Source organism: Petaurus breviceps, unplaced genomic scaffold, assembly GCF_028583685.1.
Source record: "Petaurus breviceps papuanus isolate PSGF00001 unplaced genomic scaffold, PetGlider_PUasm1.0 166, whole genome shotgun sequence".
Classification (NCBI taxonomy): Eukaryota; Metazoa; Chordata; class Mammalia; order Diprotodontia; family Petauridae; genus Petaurus; species Petaurus breviceps.
In genome coordinates this window covers 561,959-582,757 of record NW_027185737.1, presented here as the reverse complement: position 1 = coordinate 582,757, position 20,799 = coordinate 561,959, and the positions used below count along the sequence as shown (strand labels likewise).

Sequence of the window (20,799 nt, the reverse complement as noted above, 5' to 3'; positions counted from 1 at the left end):
GGGGGAATTGAAGAGCACCGGTCCGGCCTCTGCCCCTGGGGCGAGAAGCAGCCAGAGGTGATACCACAACCTGGTTGCCTTAGGAGCTCCTGGTTTGTAGATCATAGGGGGACCAAGTGACCATTCAGATGGAAATTGCCCTTGCTTTAATCTGCTTAGATCTGGATCACTGTCTTGGGTGGTGGTCCTGAGGTGTGTGAACATTGAGCCAGAGCATATGGGGGCTGTAGGGGGGGCAAACAACTAATAGCTCCAGCAGCTGTGAAAACCCCAGAAATCTGGGACAAAGCTCTCCTCTCTGGAAGCAGAGTTCTACCATGGCAAAGAGTTTAAAAGTCAAGTAATTGGCTGGCAAGATGAGCAAGCAGAGGAAGCACAGACAGACCTCAGAATCCTTTTTTGGGGACAAAAAAAGGATCAAGGCATGGAGTGGGAGGAAGACAGCAAAGTCAGAATTCCTGCATCAAAAGCCTCCAAGAAAAATATGAAATAGTTAACAGGCCATGGAGGAGCTCAAGAAGGATTTTGAAAAGCAAGTAAGGGAAGTAGAGGAAAAATTGGGAAGAGAAATGAGAATGATGCAAGAAAATCATAAAAAGGAGACCCAAAAATGCACTGAAGAAAATAACACCCTAAAAAATAAGACTAACTCAAATGGCAAAAGAGGCCCAAAAAGCCAATGAGAAGAATGCCTTAAAAAGCCAAACTTGCCAGACAGAAAAGGAATGTCAAAAACTCACTGAAGAGAATAACTCCTTCAAAATTAGATTGCAGCAACTGGAAGCTAATGACTTTATGAGAAATCAAGATTCTATAAAACAGATTCAAATGAAAAAAATTAGAAGACAATATGAAATATCTCATTGGAAAAACCACTGAACTGGAAAATAAATCCAGGAGAGATAATTTAAAAATTATTGGACTACCTGAAAGCCATGATCAAAAAAAAAGAGCCTAGACAACATCTTTCAAGAAATTATCAAGCAAAATTGCCCTGTATTCTAAAACCTGAGGGCAAAATAGAAATCAAAGGAATTCACTGTTCACCTCTTGAAAAAGATCCCAGAAAGACTACTAGGAATATTATAGCCAAATTCCAGAGTTCACAGGTCAAGGAGAAAATACTGCAAACAGTCAGGAAGAAACAATTTGAGTATTGTGGAAACACAGTCAGGATAATACAAAACCTAGCAGCAGCTTCTACATTAAGGGATCAAAGGGCTTGGAATATGATATTCCAGAGGTCAAAGGAGCTAGAACTAAAACAAAGAATCACCTACCCAGCAAAACTGAGTATAATGCTATAGAGGAAAATATGGTCATTCAATGAAATAGAGGATTTTCAAGCATTCTTGATGAAAAAAAGTGGGGCTGAACAGAAAATCTGACTTTCAAATACAAGAAGCAAGAGAAATATGAGAAAGTAAACAGGAAAAGAAATCATAAGGGACTTATTAAAGTTGAACTACTTACATTTCTACATGGAAAAATAATAATTGTAACTCAAAAGACTTTTTTCAGTATGAGGATAGTTGAAGGGAATATATATGTATGTAAGGAGGGTATATGTGTACATAAATACGTATGTGAGTGTGGGCAAATGTATGTTTTCATGTATACATAGACAGAGGACACAGGATGAGTTGAATATGAAGGCATGATATCTAAAAAATAAAATTAAGAGGTGAGAGAAAATGTTTTGCTTCAAACATGTGGGTGATAGGAAATCATGCTGAAATCATTGCTATACCACAAAATAAAACTAAAGATCAGTAGATTAAGACATGTACACTTGGAAATCATTTATATTAAAGGGTAACATATCATGGGAATAGATGTTTCTCTATGAGGATATATAGAAGGCAAAAGGCTAAAATCTATAATTACTGATAAAAAATTATAAGAGGTTAAAGATGTCTAAAAACCACTAAATCAAATAAAAAGTTCTGAAGGGGAAAAAAAGGATTGTTTAGCTAAAAAAAATTAGTTTTAGACTTCCTTAGTTTTTTTTAATTCTTGGAGTATGAAATGGTTCTGAATCAATGCTACTGAAAAACTGACACAAACTTTAGCATGGCTTAATTTCACATCATTCTTTAGATACCATACAATCATTAAAAAACTGTTTTTAGGTTCGTTCTCAGACTTCTATTTATATATTCTCATTCAGTGGACTCATCAGCTTCCATAGGTTCAAATATCATATCTCAATGGAATTGATACCCAGATCTATTTATTTAATCCTAGTCTCTCTTCTGAGTTTCAGTAAAACATCAAGTCCCCATCAGATATTTTAAACTGGATGTCCCATATACATCTCAAAATCAACATGTCCAAAACAGAACTCCTCTTTTCCCCAAAATGCTCTCCTCTTCTGAACTTCTACTATTAACTATCATTCTTCTAGTCATCAGTCTTCCTCAATTCACCTACCCAATCAGTGGACAAATCTTGTCATTTCTTTCTCTCTTCAATCTCTCACATACACTCCCTTTTCTCTAGTCACACAGATACTAAACTAGTTCAGACCCTCATCATTACTTACCTAAATAATTATACTAGCTTTCTAAACAGACCTCTGGCTTCAAGTATCTCCCCATTCTAATTCACACCTTCCATAGCTGATAAAATGATTTTCCTAAAGCATGGGTCTCACAATATCACCTAACTCGGGCAGCTAGGTGGCGCAATGAATAGAGCACTGGCCCTGGAGTCAGGAGGACCTGAGTTCAAATACAACCTCAGATGCTTGACACACTAGTTGTGTGACTTTGGACAAGTCACTTAACTCCAATTGCCCTCCCAAAAAGAAAAAGGAAAAGTCAGGAGAAATGTAACCTAGGTTGTAAAGTACTTAAAGGCAGGCACCTCTTTAGGGGCGGCTAGGTGGCACAGTGAATTGAGTACCGGCCCTGGAGTCAGGAGGACCTGAGTTCAAATCCGGACTCAGACATTTAACACATGCAAAAAAAAAAAAAAAAACCAAGTCACTTCATCCCAATTTCCCTCCAAAAAGCCAAAAAAAAAAAAAAATAGACTAACTCAAATGACAAAAGAGGCTCAAAAAGTCAATGAGGAGAAGAATGCCTTAAAAAAACGAATTTGCCCAATGGAAAAAGAATTTCAAAAGCTCAATGAGGAGAATCATTCCTTCAGAATTAGATTGGAGCAAATAGAAGCTAGTGATTTTATGAGAAATCAAGATATTATTAAACAGATCTAAACAAATGAAAAAGCAAAAGGCAATGTGAAATATCTCACTGGGAAAACAACTGACCTGGAATATAGATCCAGGAAAGATAATTTAAAAATTATTGGACTACCCTGAAAGCCATGATCAAAAAAAGAACCTAGAAATCATCCTTCAAGAAATTCCCAAGGAAAACTGCCCTGATGTTTTAGAACCAGAGGGCAAAATAGAGGTTGAAAGAATCCACCAATCACCTCTTGAAAAAGATCTCCAAAAGAAAACTCCTAGGAATATTACAGTCAGGTTCCGGAATTCCCAGATCAAGGAGAAAATATTACAAGCAGCCAGGAAGAAACAATTTGAAAATTGTGGAAACACAATCAGGAGAATCCAGGATCTGGCAGCTTCTACACTGAGGGATCGAAGGGCTTGGAATATGATATTCCAGAGGTCAAAGGAGCTGGGATTAAAATCAAGAATCACCTGCCCAGCAAAACTGAGTATCATGTTTCAGGGGAAAAGATGGTCATTCAGTGGAATAGAGGACTTTCAAGCATTCTTGATGAAAAAAGCAGAATTGAACAGAAAATGTGACATTCTGATACAAGAAGCAAGAGAAGCATGAGAAGGTAAACATGGAAAAGGAATCATAAGGAACTTATCCAAGTTGACCTATTAACATTCCTACATGGAAAAACAATAATTGTAACTGATGAAACTTTTCTCAGTAGTTGAAGGGAATAGAAATATATATATGTCTATATATGAGGGTATATGGGCATATGAATACATATGTGAATGTGTGTATATATGTTTATAGGTATACATACATAGAGGGCACAGGACCAATTTAACTGGAAGGGATTATACTTAAAAGGTGAAATTAAGAGGTGAGAGAGGAATATAAGGAGAGGAGATGAGGAGAGATAGAATGAGGCAAGGGAAAATGGTTACAATGGAGGGGAAGAATAGTAAGGCAAAATGGAATGGGTCAACCTTATTCTCATTGAATTTGGCTCAGGGAGAGAATGACATACACACTTAATAGGGTATCTCATCCTACAGGACAGTAGGGGGAAAGGGGACAAGAGGGGGAACGATGGAAGGGAGAGCAGGCTGGGGGGAGGGAGGGAAGTTGGAAGCACCCACTTTTGAAAAGGGATGGGATCAAAGCAGAGAATAGAACAAGTGGGAGGTGGTACAGGAGGAAGGGAAATATAGTCAGTCTTTTACAATATAACTACTGCGGTAATGCTTTGCATTAGCTATACATATATAACCTATACTGAATTGCTTATCTTCCCAGTAAGGGTGGGTGACAACGGAGGAAAGGAATGAATCTGGAATACAAAGTTTTAAAATCATATATACATTATTATTATATACATTTTATATTGTATACAAATATATATTATTAATTAATACTATTTTACATGTTATTGGGAAATAAGATTACAGGCATAGAGACCCACCATGCCCTACTGGAAAAGTCGAAAGGGGTATGGGAGAAGATATGGGAGAGAGAAGATTGGAGGAGGGGATATCCTGTGGGACTGCTATTTTGGGGCAATGGGTAGGGGAAAAACGGGGAGAAAATTTGTAATTCAAAATCTGGTGGAAATGAATGATGTAAACCAGAATAAAGCATTTGGAAAAAAAAAAGATATTAAAAAAAATTTTCCATGTATTCACAAAATATTTAACAAAATAAATAAAAATGTAATTTTAAAAAATCAAATTAAAAAACAAAGGAAACTTTAGACATGTTCCGCCTTTAGTCACTGAGTTAAAAGGGTAAGGTGATAGTATAATAATAATTTTAACTACCCTCCAGCTTGTAGCATTTCTAGCTGGTGAGTTAAGAAATTTTTGTATCCCAGTGTCCAGTGCACTGTAGTAGGCAATTTTAAAAACATGCATTTGACTTAATTTAAGATCAAACACAGCAAAATAGAAATTAATATGGTGAGGTTTTTTTCCTTCACAATTGCAGGCATGGGAACTCACCCCACTAACACAAATTACAACAGATTCATGACTAAGATAAACCTTAGGAAGTTTTTTGAGGCACACGAGGTAAGTGACTTTCCCAAGGTTACATAAGGTCAGAGATAAATTTGAACCTGAGTCTTATTAACTCCAAATCTAGCACTCTACTCATTTTTGTTATTTTTCCCCTTAACTGTGTAATACATTGGTCTTACTATGCTTTTAACATGTGCAAAAATCAGGACTGTCCATTTAACTTTTTGTAGACCTTCAGTGTCATATACTAAGGCAAAGGATGAATACAACCCTTCCATAAATATTACCTCTTTCTAATGTGATTTTTCTGTTTCAAAATCAACTTTCCCCCAGAAAGTCTACTCAGAAGTTACAGAACTCAAGAGAAAAAAAATTATGTTAATAACTGACATATTTACATAATGCCTTAACGTCTGCAAAGTACTTTAAAAACATTATTTTATTTGACCATCACAATAAATAATATGGGTACTATTATTACAAACATATCATTTTACTGATCATAAACTGAAGCTCAAAAAAAGTTCAAGATCTACATGATTCTATGTCTAACATTCTATATATATTATATAACACTGACTCACTAATTAATACTATGTTTATTTTACAATCAATCAACAAGAATTTATTAAGCAGAGGTGTGACTATGTTACTCATGGTCCAATGGCTTCCTATTACCCCTAGGATAAAATAACAAACTCTTCTGGCATTTAGAGTGTTCCCTTATATCTTTCCAAGCTTCTTTAACATTACTCCCATCCAAGAATTCTATTGTCCAATCATGATGGCCTACCTGTTATTTCTCACTCCATCCCACATTCTTCACGAACTAACTGTCCTCCTATCTTCTATCTCTTAGAATCCATGGCTTCCTTCAAGACTCAAATCAAGAGCCATCTTCTGCATCTTTTCAGGCTACTCCAGCTATTAATCCGTCCTCCTCTGAAGCTACCTCCCATCTAGTCTTTATGAACTTTTATGGCCAAGATACATATTGTACATATTGTCTCTTGAATGAGAATAAAGTTTCTTGAGGGCAAGGGCTATTTTTGCTTTTTCTTTGTATTTCCAGAACTTAAAAGTGCTGTTAACACAGTAAAGAACTACTGACTGATATGCAAGTTCATCATGAGTTCATCATTCAGGTCTGACACCCTATAAAAATGTACAGCCCGTGACTCCATGCTGGGTACCCTCCTCTTCTCACTCTAACATTCTAACTCTGTAAACCCTCAGTTATCTCAGTAGCTCCTATGGATTCAACTATTTTATTTCGATATATTTGACTCAAATCTATTCATCTAGCCATCAACTCTCTCCAGAACTCCAGTCTCTCAACTTCATATGCCTACAACGATATCATCACAACTCAGTATGTTCACAACAGAACTCATTTTCCCCCCAAAAAAACCTTCCCCTGCTTCCAATTTTCCTCAAGGGCACAAGTAACCTAGGAGTCATCCTCTGCTTTTCCTATCTCCCACCCATATCCCAATCCAGTAAATTACCAAATGTTGTCATTCAACATCTCTCTCTCTACTCACACTATAATCAGCTTAGTCCAGGCTCTTAGATTTTCCTCTAGTCTCTCTCCCTTGCTCTAATCCATCTTCTACAAAGATGCTAAACAAATACTCCTAAAGGACAAATCTGACCATTACAATACCCTGCTAAAAAATCTCCTTGGGCTCCCCACTGAATAAAATACAAACCACTTTACAATCTGCCAGGCTGGTGCCAACCTATCTTTCCAAGCTATATCATTCCTCCTCATGCACAGTCCGCCTTAACTGGCCTGTTGTCTCCAAACATAACGTTACATCTCCTGCCTTCCTCTCCTCTTCTGCCTCTTGGCATCCTCCCCGGCAAGAGGCATTTACTGATTGCTCTCATTTTTTTCAGAGGCTGTTGCCCTGCCCCCTCTCCTCCCCTCCCCCCTTAAGTTCCTTGAAGTCAGGGAAACTTGCTTTTTGTGTGTATCCTAGGACCTCGCCCAACACCAACACATGGCAGGCATTTAAGAAAACTCTGCTAATGGACTAAGCTTGCTTAACTATGTTGATGATAGAGGACGATTTGTTAGTGGAGAGGTCATTGGGAAATATAACTGGTACTAATCACAATTTAAATTTATTTAAAATTTTAATTTAAATTCTCAAAATTTATTATTCTCAAAATTCCCAAAAGAAACACAAAATAAATACAATAAGAAGAGTTCAGATACCATGATTATTAGAAATTAAACATAAAACTTATGTCGGACAACCTGAAAATTACTATAAAAAAGAATATTGATACTATATTACAAGAAATTATCAAGGAAAATTTCCCTGACGTTCTAGAACAAGAAGGCAAAACAGAAATAGAAAAAATCTACCAATTACCACCTGAAAGAGATCCTAGGAGGAAAACTTACAGCAATATCATAGCAAATTTCAAAGCTCCCAGGTTCAGAAGAAAATACTGGAAGCAACAAGAAAAAAAATAATTTAAGTATCATGGAATTACAACAAGAATTACAGAAGACCTAGCAAAACTTAGAATACTTTATTTTGTAGAGCAAAAGAGTTGGGGTTATGACCAAGGGTAACTTACCCAGCAAAGTTAAGTAAATCTGAATGAAGAAAAAAAGGACATTTAGTGAACTGAAAGATTGTCAGGTTTTTGTGACAAAACCCCCAGAGCTTAAGGGAAAATTTGACATATAACACCCAGGGGAAATGTAAGGCAAACAATATTAAAAACCAATAAGAAGGGACACAATAAGTTCAAATTGGTTTTTTCTTATATGTGAAAATATTAGCCTAAGACTGACAACACCATTTAGGTCATCTAAAAGAAAGACTTGGGCTGAATTGAGTATGATGGGGTGATTCTAACAAATAAAACTGTGTAGGGAAGGACAAAAAGGAGTGATAAGGAGAGAGAATCGTTCAAATGAGGCATAAAAAGAAAAACTGATACAGAAGAAGCTAGTAGGGAGGAGAGAAGGTTGTACTGAAACTTTACTGTCATTGAGTATGGGTTAAAGAGGAAACAACACATATCTAGAAGTGTATAAGTCTTCTAAATTCAGAAAGAAATAAGAGGGCAAGGGAATTGGTATGGGACAGAGGATAAGGGAGAGACTCTTGGGAGATGTGGGTAGCTGAGCAGAAGTAAAGCAGAGAAATAAGAAGGGATAAGGTAAATAGAGTGAGAAAGATAGTGAGGAAAAATAGAAAAGAGTAAAATACACAAGTAACTACAGCTTAGAATGTGAATGGGATGATGTAGCAGCACGCACCCCAAGCGTCCTCAGGGTTTGCTACCACCACAGGTTCTTGGGTCTGCTTTGTTAAAGGAAAGCAACTCAAAATGGGTTAACAAGCTTACTTTAATCAGTCAGACATATATCGTTTACCTTGTTCAGGGGAAAAAGGTCAGCACCCCAAACTTCAAAATATACAGACAGAATTATCAAGACATTAACAGATCAAGTAGACAGCTTTCCAAACTGTCCAACCATTACATCCATACCCAGTCAACATCTGGGTTTTTCAAAGCCGGGGGACTCTCAACAACGGCTTCCCAGAATTCAGATCAAATCACAGAACACTTCTCAAAGTGAGTCCCAAAACAAAGCTACACATCAGGGCTTATATAGCCTTCTCCTGGCTCAAAGAATGTAACAACCTTATTGACTCACTGGCCAATCAAGAAGTATCTACTGAAAAACAAGCCTCCCTCCCCAGGCTTCAGGTGCATTTTAGCCTAGGGGCAGGGAAGATCTTCCAAATTTGCATTCCCATTACAGATGATTTTACCCATGAAATGCAAAAATCAGATTAAAAATTTGAATTCAACAATATGTTGCTTTCAGGAAACACTAAAAATGAGAGCTATCACATAGGGACATAAAGAACAGGAGCAAAATTTATTATGTAATAAAAAAGCAGGGTTAATAATCATGAACTCAAAGTTAAAACTAAAATAGATTTAATCAAAAGAGAAAAATAGGGAAACTACACTGTGTCAGCAATATTATTCTATATTGTTTTAGACCATTTAAAATAACTAGACAGTATAAAATACTTTAGAGTATTTCTGCCAAAACAGACACAGGAACCATATGAACACAAACATAAAACACATTTCATACAAATAAAATCAGATGTAAATAACTAAAGTAATATTTATTGTTTATGGGCAGGTAAAACCAGTATTTTAAATAAAAATGACAATCTAACAAATCTATTTATTCAATGCCATCCCAATTAAATTACTAAAAAATTATCTCACTGAGTTTAAGAAAAAAAAAGTTCACTGGGAAGAACAAAAGATCAGGGATTTCAAAGAAACTAGAGGAAAAGGATGTAAAAAAGCAAATTAAGGTGAAAGCATTGTTGAAGTGTAAAATGGATAATTTTGATTATTTTAAATTAAAATTTCGTTGTATAAATAAAACCTATATTGCCAAGAAAAGAAGGAATGCAGAAAGTTGTGTGGGGGGGGTAACTTTCAAAGACAATCTCTGACAGGATTTTGTGACTGGGTTGGAATATTGCTGATAACAAGAAATGCTGAGTTGGTTGATTTAGAAAAACATAGAAAAGACTTGGACTCATGAAGGAAGATGCTATCCACCTTTGGAAAAACAGATAAATGGAAATAAGCATAGTACACTCACATATATGTGTGTACATATGTGTATATATGCTTATATGCTTATAGATATCTATGTATATGTGTGTGTGTGTATATATATATATATATATATATATATATATATATATATATATATCTGCACTTAATTGTAGACTTTTTTAGGGTGCAAGAAGGGAAAAAAAGTATAAAGTGCACAGCAAGGGTGGCTAGGTGGTGCAGTGAATAGAGCACGGGACCTGGAGTCAGGAGGACCTGAGTTCAAATGTGCCCTAAGACACTTAACACTTACTAACCACGTGACCTTGGGCAAGTTACTTAACCCCAATTGCCCTGCCTTCCCCCCTGCAGAAAATAAATAAATAAAATAAAGTACACAATAGAAAACAAAAGAAAACCTATATGGAAGCAAAGAAAAGCTGGGCAGCTTTGAAAACAATGTGTTGTATTTATTAAATAGGTTTTCTTGAAATGGAAATTTATTGTTTTATATTGAATCCTCTCATGTTCTGCTGTATACATGGCAATTTTTTTTCTTGTTTTGTATTTAAGTTTAAAATAAATAAAAAATTTACAAATAAAAGAAATTAAACATAAAACTATGAGATACAAATAGTAAATCACAGTAAAATTTTATGCTGGTACGGCTTTGGGAAAACAGATAGGTTATTATTCATTGCCAGCACAGCTATGAATTGGTTGAGTCTTTTTGGAAAGCAATATAGAACTATACCATAAGAGCTATAAAACTTCATTATCCTTTGATCCAGTGATCCACTAGCACTCTTGCCTGAAGATGCTATTGACAGAAACAAAAGAAACAAATAATCTATACAAAAATCTAAAATCATTGTTCATAATAGCAACCTAAATGTCCAGTAAGTGGGGAATAGCTAACCTGTGATATATAAATGCAATGAAATATTAATGATCCATAAGAAATGACACTATCAGAAGGTCATATAAATGGTGAGCAGGAAACAAAAGCACCCCTCACTCCTATTATTAAATTGACAAGTTCAAATGAGAAAATGACTGTATATCTATTCCATTTACTTCTATTCAACAAACATTTATTTATTAAACATCTATCATATGCTAGATTCTAGCAATACAAAAACAGAAAGGCAACAGAGTGCCCTTGAGGATCTTACTTTCTGAGAGGCAGATAGACAAGTACAAATGAAGTTAAATATAAAATACATGAAGGGGGAGGGCACTAGCAACTGGGGGGAATGAGTATAGGTTTCCTGTGATACCTTGGGAATCATAGCTTCCCAAGCTTTGAGGGAAATTAAGAGATTCTGAGTCAGAGGTGAAGATAGAGTGTATTCTTGCCATGAGGGGGTGATAGCCTGTGCAAAAGCACCTAGACAGCAAACAATGTCATACAATTTGAGGGAAGAACAAAGCAGACTAATTTGGCTGGACCACAAAATGAACTGCAAAAATATATACTACACTGCAAAAATAGGCTACAGTCAGGTTATGACCAGTTTTAAGCACTAGTCTGTCTTAAAGCCACTAAATTTTCTTTTCTTGAGCAAGGGGATAAAATGGTTGGAATTGTGGTTCAGGAATATGAATCTGTTGAACTATGTGGATATTGGTCAGAATGGCCTTTTGTACTTGACTCCTACATCTGTTCCTACAGAAACTGTCCCCCATGCCTGGAATGTAATCCCTTTTTAGCTTATCCTCTTAAAAATCCCTTTGTATCTTTCAAAACTCTCCAGAGCCTTTCACCCCACTCCTACCCAAAAAAATTAACCTGAAAACTCACTTTCTATATAAAGTCTCACATAGGCGTATGACTGAGCTCTGACTTAAAGAAGTTAATAGTTCTATGAGGGGAAACATCTGTACACATGGACTATCTGTGCAAAGGCAAGTAGGGGAAATATTTTCCTGGGAACAGCGAGCAAGTTTATCCATTTTGATCTTTCTTAAATAGGTTTAAACAATAGCAAAATATTGAATGGAACACCATCTTTACTTGGGCCTTCCTCAACTCTTATCTGTTATAGCCTCCTAATTGGTCTCTCAGTTTCTCACTTCTCTCTCCAGTTCATTTCATCCTACCCACAACTGGCACACAACTATCAAGGACCAAGTTGTTCCTCTATTCAACAAGTTCAAACTGTTAACGGAGGAGAAAATATAAACTCCTCTGGCTGGCATTTAAGACTCTTTAAATTTGGCCTCATTTCACCTTTCCTACTTTATTTCTTTCACCTTCCCCTTTCACGTACACTATGGTCTAGTCAAACTGGCCTTCTTGCTGTACATAACACACAGAGCATACCATTTCTCATATGTCATCTCCATACCTTTCCACTGGCTGACCCTCATACCTATAATTCACTCCCCCTTTACCTCCACCTAACCTCTTGGAATCCCTGGTTTCCATCCAAAAGTCTCAAGTGCTACCTTCTTCATGAGGTCTTTTTTTTTTTTTAGCATCCCCACTCCACCCCCTCCCACCAGGGGCTAATGCCTTTCCTTCAAATTACCTGGCATCTCCTCTTTGTGTATTTTACAAAGAGTCATGTATGTGCATGCAGTCAGTCTCCTAGAATGGAAAACCCCTGAGAGCAAGAACAGCTTCATTTTTGTCTTTGCAACCCTAACACAGTGTCTAGAAGATAGTGGTCACTTAATAAATGTTTGATGGTTGTCTGATATCAATCAAAACAAGAAAAAATAGTTTATTAATAGTACTAGTAATACTAATAATACTAGTTTCCAGAAATCCCTTAATAATCTATGACAGGACTTGGCAAACAATGCCTTGCCCTCTGCCTCTTACTCTATGGCCCCACAGCAAAGAATGGTTTTTGTATTTTTAAATACAATAAGGTCTTATTTTAAAAAAAGTAAATCTCCTAGATGCACAAAAACAGTGTGGGCTAAAATGCAGGCTGCGGTTTGCCAACTCCCAACCTAGAGCATTGGGTTAAATCTTAAAAGACAAAATTTAATAAACTTCTTACCCATTTTCTACATCATGCATACTCCTCACTGCTCTCTTATCAAAACTTTGGATTCAATTCCTATGCTGAACTGTGATAGGTGGACAACCTTGCCTGGAATCACAATACTTCTAGGCCATTTCCAAACCATGATGAAACCCCACACCACCCCAACTTCCAACACCTCAACTTCCTTTAATATATTTTCTTCCTCCATCAGAAGGTAACGTCTTCAGGGCAGGGGATGACTTGCTTACTTACTTGTATTTAGCACTGTAGCACTTAGCAAGGTACCTGGCACATAATAAGCATTAAAAAATTCTTTTATCATTCATTCATTCAAAAATATCAGGTTTTATTTTCTTGTTGTTCAGTCATCTCAGCTGTGTCTGACTCTTCCTGACCCCATTTAGGGTTTTCTTGGCAAATATACCAGAGCTGTCTACCATGAAAACTCCAAAGGGGGCCACGAAGTCAGATTTTATATTTGGATTTAAAAGACTTCACAGGGACAAAAAGAGGAGGGATGTCTCAAAAAAAATTCATGCAAAAAAGATGGGACAGGGGAAAGTGTACTAGACTATAAGCTCAATGAGCCAACAGCTCAATTCAGGGTACCCTAAGGAGCATTTCAGTCATTTCTGCAGACATATCCAACTCTTTATGACCTCCTTTTTTGGGGGAGTGAGGTAGGGGGGTTCTTGGCAGATCCTGGAGTAGTTTGCCATTTCCTTCTCCAGCTCATTTTATAGATGAGGAAATTAAGACAAAAAAGGTAAGTGACTTGCTCAGGGTCACACAGCTAATAAAGTCTAAGGCCATATTTGAATTTGGGTTTTCCTGAAGCCAGGGTAGGCACTCTACACACTGTACCATCTAGCTGAGAGGCACAGGTTCAAGTAATAGGGAAGTGATAATCATGCTGTACTCTTCCCTTGTCAGACCACATCTAGGAACCACATTTTAAGAAAGACAATTAAACCCCAGATTAAGGAGAGAATATTACAAGCAGCCAGGAAGAAACAATTTGAAAATTGTGGAAACACAATCAGGATAACCCAAGATTTGGCAGCTTCTACACTGAGGGATCGAAGGGCTTGGAATATGATATTCCAGAGGGCAAAGGAGCTGGGATTAAAACCAAGAATCACCTGCCCAGCAAAACTGAGTATCATGTTTCAGGGGAAAAGATGGTCATTCAGTGGAATAGAGGACTTTCAAGCATTCTTGATGAAAAAAGCAGAATTGAATAGAAAATTTGACATTCAGATACAAGAAGCAAGAGAAGCATGAGAAGGTAAACAGGGAAAAGAAATCATAAGGAACTTATCCAAGTTGAACTATTAACATTCCTACATGGAAAAACAATAATTGTAACTGATGAAACTTTTGTCAGTATGAAAATAGTTGAAGGGAATAGAAATATATACATATGTGTATATATATATATGTCTATATATGAGGGTATATGGGCATATGAATATATATGTGAATGTGTATATATGCTTACAGGTATACATAGATAGAGGGCACAGGACCAATGTAACAGGAAGGGATGATACTTAAAAGGTGAAATTAAGAGATGAGAGAGGAATATAATGAGAGGAGATGGGGAGAGACAGATTGGGGTAAACTATCTCATATAGAAGAGGCAAGGGAAAATGGTTACAATGGAGGAGAGGAATAGGAAGGCAAAAGGGAATGGGTCAACCTTATTCTCATTGAATTTGGCTTGGGGAGGGAATGAAATATACACTAAATAGGGCATCTCACTCTACAGAAGAGTAGAAGGGAAGGGGATCAGAGGGGGGATGATAGAAGGGAAGGCAGGTTGGGGGGGAGGGAAGTTGAAAGCATCCACTTTTGAAAAGGGATGGGATCAAAGTAGAGAACAGAACAAGTGGGAGGTGGGATAGGAGGGATGGAAATATAGTTTGTCTTTTACAATATATCTACTATGTTATTGTTTTGCATTAGCTACACATGTGCAACCTATACTGAACTGCTTATCTTCCCAGTAAGAGTGGGTGACGAGAGGAAGGGAGTGAATCTGGAATTCAAAGTTTTAAAATCAAATGTTTAACTACATACACATATATACACACACACACACACACACACACACACACACACACTATTATTAATACTATTTTACATGTAATTGGGAAATAAGATAAACAGGCACTGGGGCATAGAGATCCACCATGCCCTACTGGAAAAGTCGAAAGGGGTATAGGAGAAAATATGGCAGAGAGCAGATTGGAGGAAGGGATATCCTGTGGGACTGCTATTTTGGGGCAGTGGGTAGGGGAAAAACGGGAAGAAAATGTGCAACTCAAAATCTGGCAGAAATGAATGATGTAAATCAGAAGTTAATAAAGCATTTGAAAAATGGAAGAAAAAAAAAAGAAAGACAATTAAAAAAACAACCAGAGGAAGGCAACCAGGATGGTGAAAAGTCTCAAGACCAGACTACAGCATGATCAGCAGAAGGAAAGGGGCATGTTTAACCTGAAACTGAAGAGACTTTCAGTAAACGTAACTTGCCTCAAGGATCTGAAGAAATGTCATGTAGAAGATGGATTATAAACTTGTTCTGGTTGGCCTTAGGGCAGACATAGAAACAAAGTGCAGAAGTTTCAAAGGCAGAAAACAGCTTTGATTTAAGAACAAATTTCCTAACTATGTTTTTTGCCCCTGATCACTTAATTCTGATTTCACTTAATCAGTGAAAGGAGATTATAATGAGGAAAGTTCTAACATTCCTAACGCCACCAAAAATTAAATAAACAAATGGATTTATCAAGTCCTACACACCAGGGATATAAACACAAAAGTAAAAGTACTGGTCCTAAAGAATATTAATTGGGGAATGGCTGAGCAAACTATAGTATATAAACGTAATGGAATATTACTATACCACAAAAAAAATTATGAAAAGGGTAATTTCAGAGAAACCTGTGAAAATCTGTAAGACCTGGTACAGTGAAATGAATAAAACCAGGAGAACAATTTATACAATAACAATATCATGAAGACACCTTTAAAAGACTCAACTGTGATCAATGACCAACTAGGATTCTGGTGGACAACTGAGCATGCTACCTACCTCCTGACAACAGAGGTGATGGACTCAAGATGCAAAATGAGACATACTGTTTTGGATACAGCCACTGTGGGAGTATTTTTCTTTTTTTATTCCCCTCAACTGGAGGAAAAGGGGCAAAGGTGAAAAGGAGAAAAAGTAGGTTGTTAATTAAAACTTAAATCTTTAAAAATAATTTCTTTTTAGAAAGAGCTTTTTTTATAACAAAGGAGGGCAACTTACACACATATAATACACATAAAAGAGACAGAAGGTAAGGGAGTGGGGAGAGACATCAGAAGCTCTCTGGATCAGTAAAGGGCTCATACAAAAAGCAGTGCTCAAGATGAGTCTTGAAGGAGGCCAGGTATTCCAAGAGATCTATCTCTTGAAAGGAAGCAGTCCATCATAGGCATGTGGAACACAGCCTGTGCAAAAGCACTGGGAGAGGTGATGAAGTGTCACCATAAGAAACAAAAAGGCCAGTACGGGGAAAGTAGGAGTTATTTCCATTGTTTTTATTCTGGGTGAGATGCCCAAATGGGATAGTTTTCTTATCCTACCCAAACCTTTCTATCATCCCAAAATCTTGGCTAAATACAGTAAACATTGTGTCATGGATTTTGCAAAATGTTTATATAAAGGTATACAAATAAACCTTTTCATTCTCAATCTGGAGTCACTGACATGTTATTTACATATCTTTTAAAAAATATGATTACCACTGTGACTTTTAACACTGTATTCACAAAAAATTACTCTGCTCTTTGTTAATTAGGGATATATTTTAACCATGTACAATGCATAAAGAAAATAAATCAAGAACACTTTTTATTTGAAATAAACTTTTTTTTTAAAGCAATTAGGGTTAAGCAACTTGCTCAAGGTTACACGGCCAGTTATTTTTTGTGTGGAAGCCAAGCATCTGAGGCCGGAAGCGATCCCGGGTCTCCTAACGCTGGAGCTGGCGCTCTTACTCACTGAGCCACCTGGCCGCCCTGAAATAAACTTTTAGTTGAAGGCAGAAACTCTCTTGCTTCTTTTCATATCCCTCATGCTTACCGCAGGGCCTGACAGTAGATGTGTAGTATAAGTATAATAAATTTGTAGTGAGGAGCAGCTAAGTGGCACTGTGTAGATCATTTAGTAGTCAACAAATCCACCTCCGGGGCCTTACTAGCTGTGCGACCCTGAGTGAGTCACTTAACCCCCCAAGTCTCAAAAGACAGATAGATAAATGCATAAAGACAGAGATAGACAGATGCATAGTGATTGATTGAAGAAAACAACAGTAATGAACAACTGCATGCTTATGTTTTTTAATGGTTAACTGCTTTATCTCTTTAAAAGTATGTGATCAAAAGCATATGCTATTTTTCTTGCCAGGTACATAAAACTGTACAGGAAATAGTGACAGACAAAACAGCCAAAGTTCCTGGAAAGACTATAATATATTGCTGATGAAGAACAGAAAAACTAAGTCCAGGAGAATGTAATACAGCATTACCAGAACAGCTATTCATATAGTTTTAAGATGTAATTGCTTTCATATACATTATCCCATTTGCTATCATTACTGTATAAATACAATACAAAGTCAAATCATGTGATATACTGCCAAAAGTACTGGCTCTGGAAAAAGAACCTGGTTCAAATTTCATTTCAGCCTGTTTCCTCATCTGTAAAACAGCACCTATCTCACAGGACTGCTATGAAGATCAAATGAGATGATATATGTAACACTATCTGTAAACCTCAGAGACCATCCAGCCACATCATTTAAATAATAGCTAGTAATAGCTAACATATACACAGCTAATATGTATGGGTGTATACATACATATATATGTCCTATTGCATGTACAAGGCACTGTGCTAAAGCACTTTATTATATAAGATATTTCATTTGACCCTCACAATTACCCTGTAAGTACAAATGAGTAGACTCCAAAGAGGTAAAGTAATTTGCCCAAGGTCAAACAGCAAGAGTCCAATTTGAACTTAGATTTTCCCCACTTTAAGGCCTGTACTCTATCATGAAATTTATTTTGAGGACAGACAGAAATCCTCAAATTGGAAAAGGCTGGAAGTAAATAGCTTAGATCATCAATTCCTCATTTACATACATTTCTTAAGACTCATTCCCTTTAGATGTCCTCCAGAGCTTATCAATGTCCATCTCTGAATCTGGCCTCTTCTCTCTACTTACAACCATAAGGACCCCTAGTTTAGGCCTTCATTATCTCTCACCTGCCTAGACTATTATAAGAGCCTCCTAATGGATTTCCTGCATCCACTCCCTCCCCGCTCATTTAATCAATCCCCCACACAGGTTCCAAATTTAAATTCCTAATCTGATTGTTACTCTACAGCTCAAGAAGTTCCAGTGGCTCCCCCACAGAATACAGGACAAAATACACATCCTTTCAAAATGGCTTCAGCCTATCTTTCCAGGCTGATTTTACATTACTCTCCCCCATCCCCCCATTCCCAATTCCTCAGTCACACTAGCTGTTTCCCAGACACCATCAGAAAATCCATCTAATGCCTGTGCCTTTGCCCCAGTTTTCTAAAAGGCTCTCCCTCCTCACTTCCAGCTCTTAGAACCCCTAGCTCCCTTCAATGTTCAGTTCAACTACCACCTCCTTTAGGAGGCTTTTCAGGTTTGCTCACTGGACCACCCCAGTCACTCCAATCCCAGTGAATTTTGTATGTATCCTATGTTTAATGATCTGTAAAAAAAATTGTATCCTCCAACAGAACATAATGGGGAGGAATGGGTAAAGAATTGTCTTGATTTTGTATCCCTGGCACATAGTAAGTACTTAAACACATTTACTGATTTTTTTCCAACACGTTTGGATTTTTATAACTAAAGCCAAGCTATCAATGTTTCACACCCCCCACCTTTTGAACCGAATTTCAAAGTTGAAATTCTACACAGACCATAGTAAGTCACTAGAACATTCAACAAATTGCTCAAAAGCAGAGGAAAGAATATTCATTTAAAAGATTAATTTTAAAAATTCTATACTTTTACCTATTTTCTTTCTTTTTAAAGGACTTTCAACTTATTTCATTAACTGATTTCACCTTTGGCCTTTTAACATTTAACATATTTGAACTAGAAAAAGTTTAAAAATCTTCTAGTCTAAGCCTCTCTCCTCTTTGTACTATTTTAAAAATAAAAGCTACCGGTGGCTAGGTGATACAGTGTGAATAGAGCACCAGCCCTGGAGTCAGGAGGACCTGAGTTCAAATTCGACCTCAGACACTTGACTAGCTGTGTGACCTTGGGCAAGTCACTTAACCCCAGTTGCCCTGCCTTCCCCCCCCTCTAAAAAGCAAAAAAAAAAAAAAAACCAACAAAAAACTGGTGATGGAAAATGCTATCCACATTCAGAGAAAGAACTATGGAATTCGAATGCAGATAACATATTATTGGGGGGACAGACCCAAGATGGCGGGGTAAAAGCTAGCATTTATATAGCACTTTAAGGTTTATAAAGTGTTTTACCAATATTATTTCATTTTATCCTCACCAGGCAGATGCTATTATTAGTCTCATTTTACTGATGAGGAAACTGAAGCACAGAGACATGACTTGCCCAGGGTCACAATGTCTGAAGCCACATTTGAACTCAAGTCTTCCTGATTCCATGTCCAGGACTTGACTACCTACTTTACACAGTGGCCCATTAAGAGGAAACAAAAGGTCAGCAAAGTGAATTAGGTTGAGCACCTGTGCTTCCAACATCTCATTGCTGGCCTCGATGGAAACAAACTAAATTAGTAATAACTGCTTAATTTTACATTAAAAAAAATTTGCAGAGGAGGAAAACGGGGCTCAGGACCTAAATCTTCTACATCTAGTTCTCTGTCCATTTCACTTTACAGCCTATGACCCAGTAAAACCACTGCCTAAGAAAGCTTGTTTAATAAAGTTCCATTCACACCAGTACTCACAGTTCAGACACCAATACCCAAACATGTCATTTGCTTCCGAGGCAGAATTTAATAGGTTATTAAATTTTGGAATAATTATATGTACAATTAGCATATTATTCAAAAACAGAATACTACTTATTAAAATCTGAAAGTTACACCTACAATTTACACCTAACTAAATACTTAAAACTTGTTTTTCCACAGTAAGCTTTCAAAATCAAGACACTAAGAGGGCGGGCATACCATCCCTAAACACTATATAGATTTACACACGTACATATATGGCACCACTGTTTAATTACCAATCAACTTCATAGCTGTCCGAAAAGCAAATTCAATTCACTAAACATCAGACGCCTACTACGTGCATGGTACAGTTGCTAGATGCCAGGAATACAAAGCTAAAGTGCCGACTGAACCCACACTTTCACATACTACTACACTCAGTCAACAGAGCTACTTTAAATTGCAAGGCAGATAAAGACTATTAAGAAAGGAGTAATCTTTCCTTCCTTCCCCCACAACCATTACTTTAAGATTTCCTTAAAATCAAGATTACGTACAAGAACACTGAGAATTCAAAGTCCACCTTGCAGTCCCTGATTGATCTAGAGCCATAAAACTAAATAAAAGCAAGTGGCCAAAAGCAAAGCAGAACCTGTTTGTTTGTTTTTAAGGTACCTACTTAGCAGAGAATATTGTCAGGTGAAGGAGGGGCTTACACCCCGATTTTCACAGGGAACGTATCCCCCAAATTGACAACGGAGGGCATTCGGAGTGGGTTCTCACCTCTCCTATGGCAGGATAGAGAGGAGTCCCCACCTGGGAGCTAGGGAGAAGCACAAAGACCCGAGCTGGGTGCAGCTGGGGGCAGAAGGAGGCTGTCCCCCACCTAGAGAGAGCCTAAGGGAGGGGCAGCTTCCAAGTTTTTACAC

General features: G+C 37.2%; 1 protein-coding gene across 4 annotated transcripts in view; it reads right to left on the bottom strand.

Annotated features, from left to right (window-relative positions):
* Positions 1 to 20,799, bottom strand: part of PALS1 (protein associated with LIN7 1, MAGUK p55 family member) — a 142,864-nt gene that overhangs the window by 121,540 nt on the left and 525 nt on the right. Inside the window, exon 1 of one of the 4 annotated variants that reach the window (XM_069082430.1) lies at positions 20,654 to 20,672. The exons of the other annotated variants lie outside the window; for them this stretch is intronic. The gene's annotated coding sequence lies outside the window, so the exon portion shown is untranslated. Of the gene's footprint in view, positions 1 to 20,653; positions 20,673 to 20,799 lie in introns of those variants that run through there. 4 annotated transcript variants of the gene reach the window in all.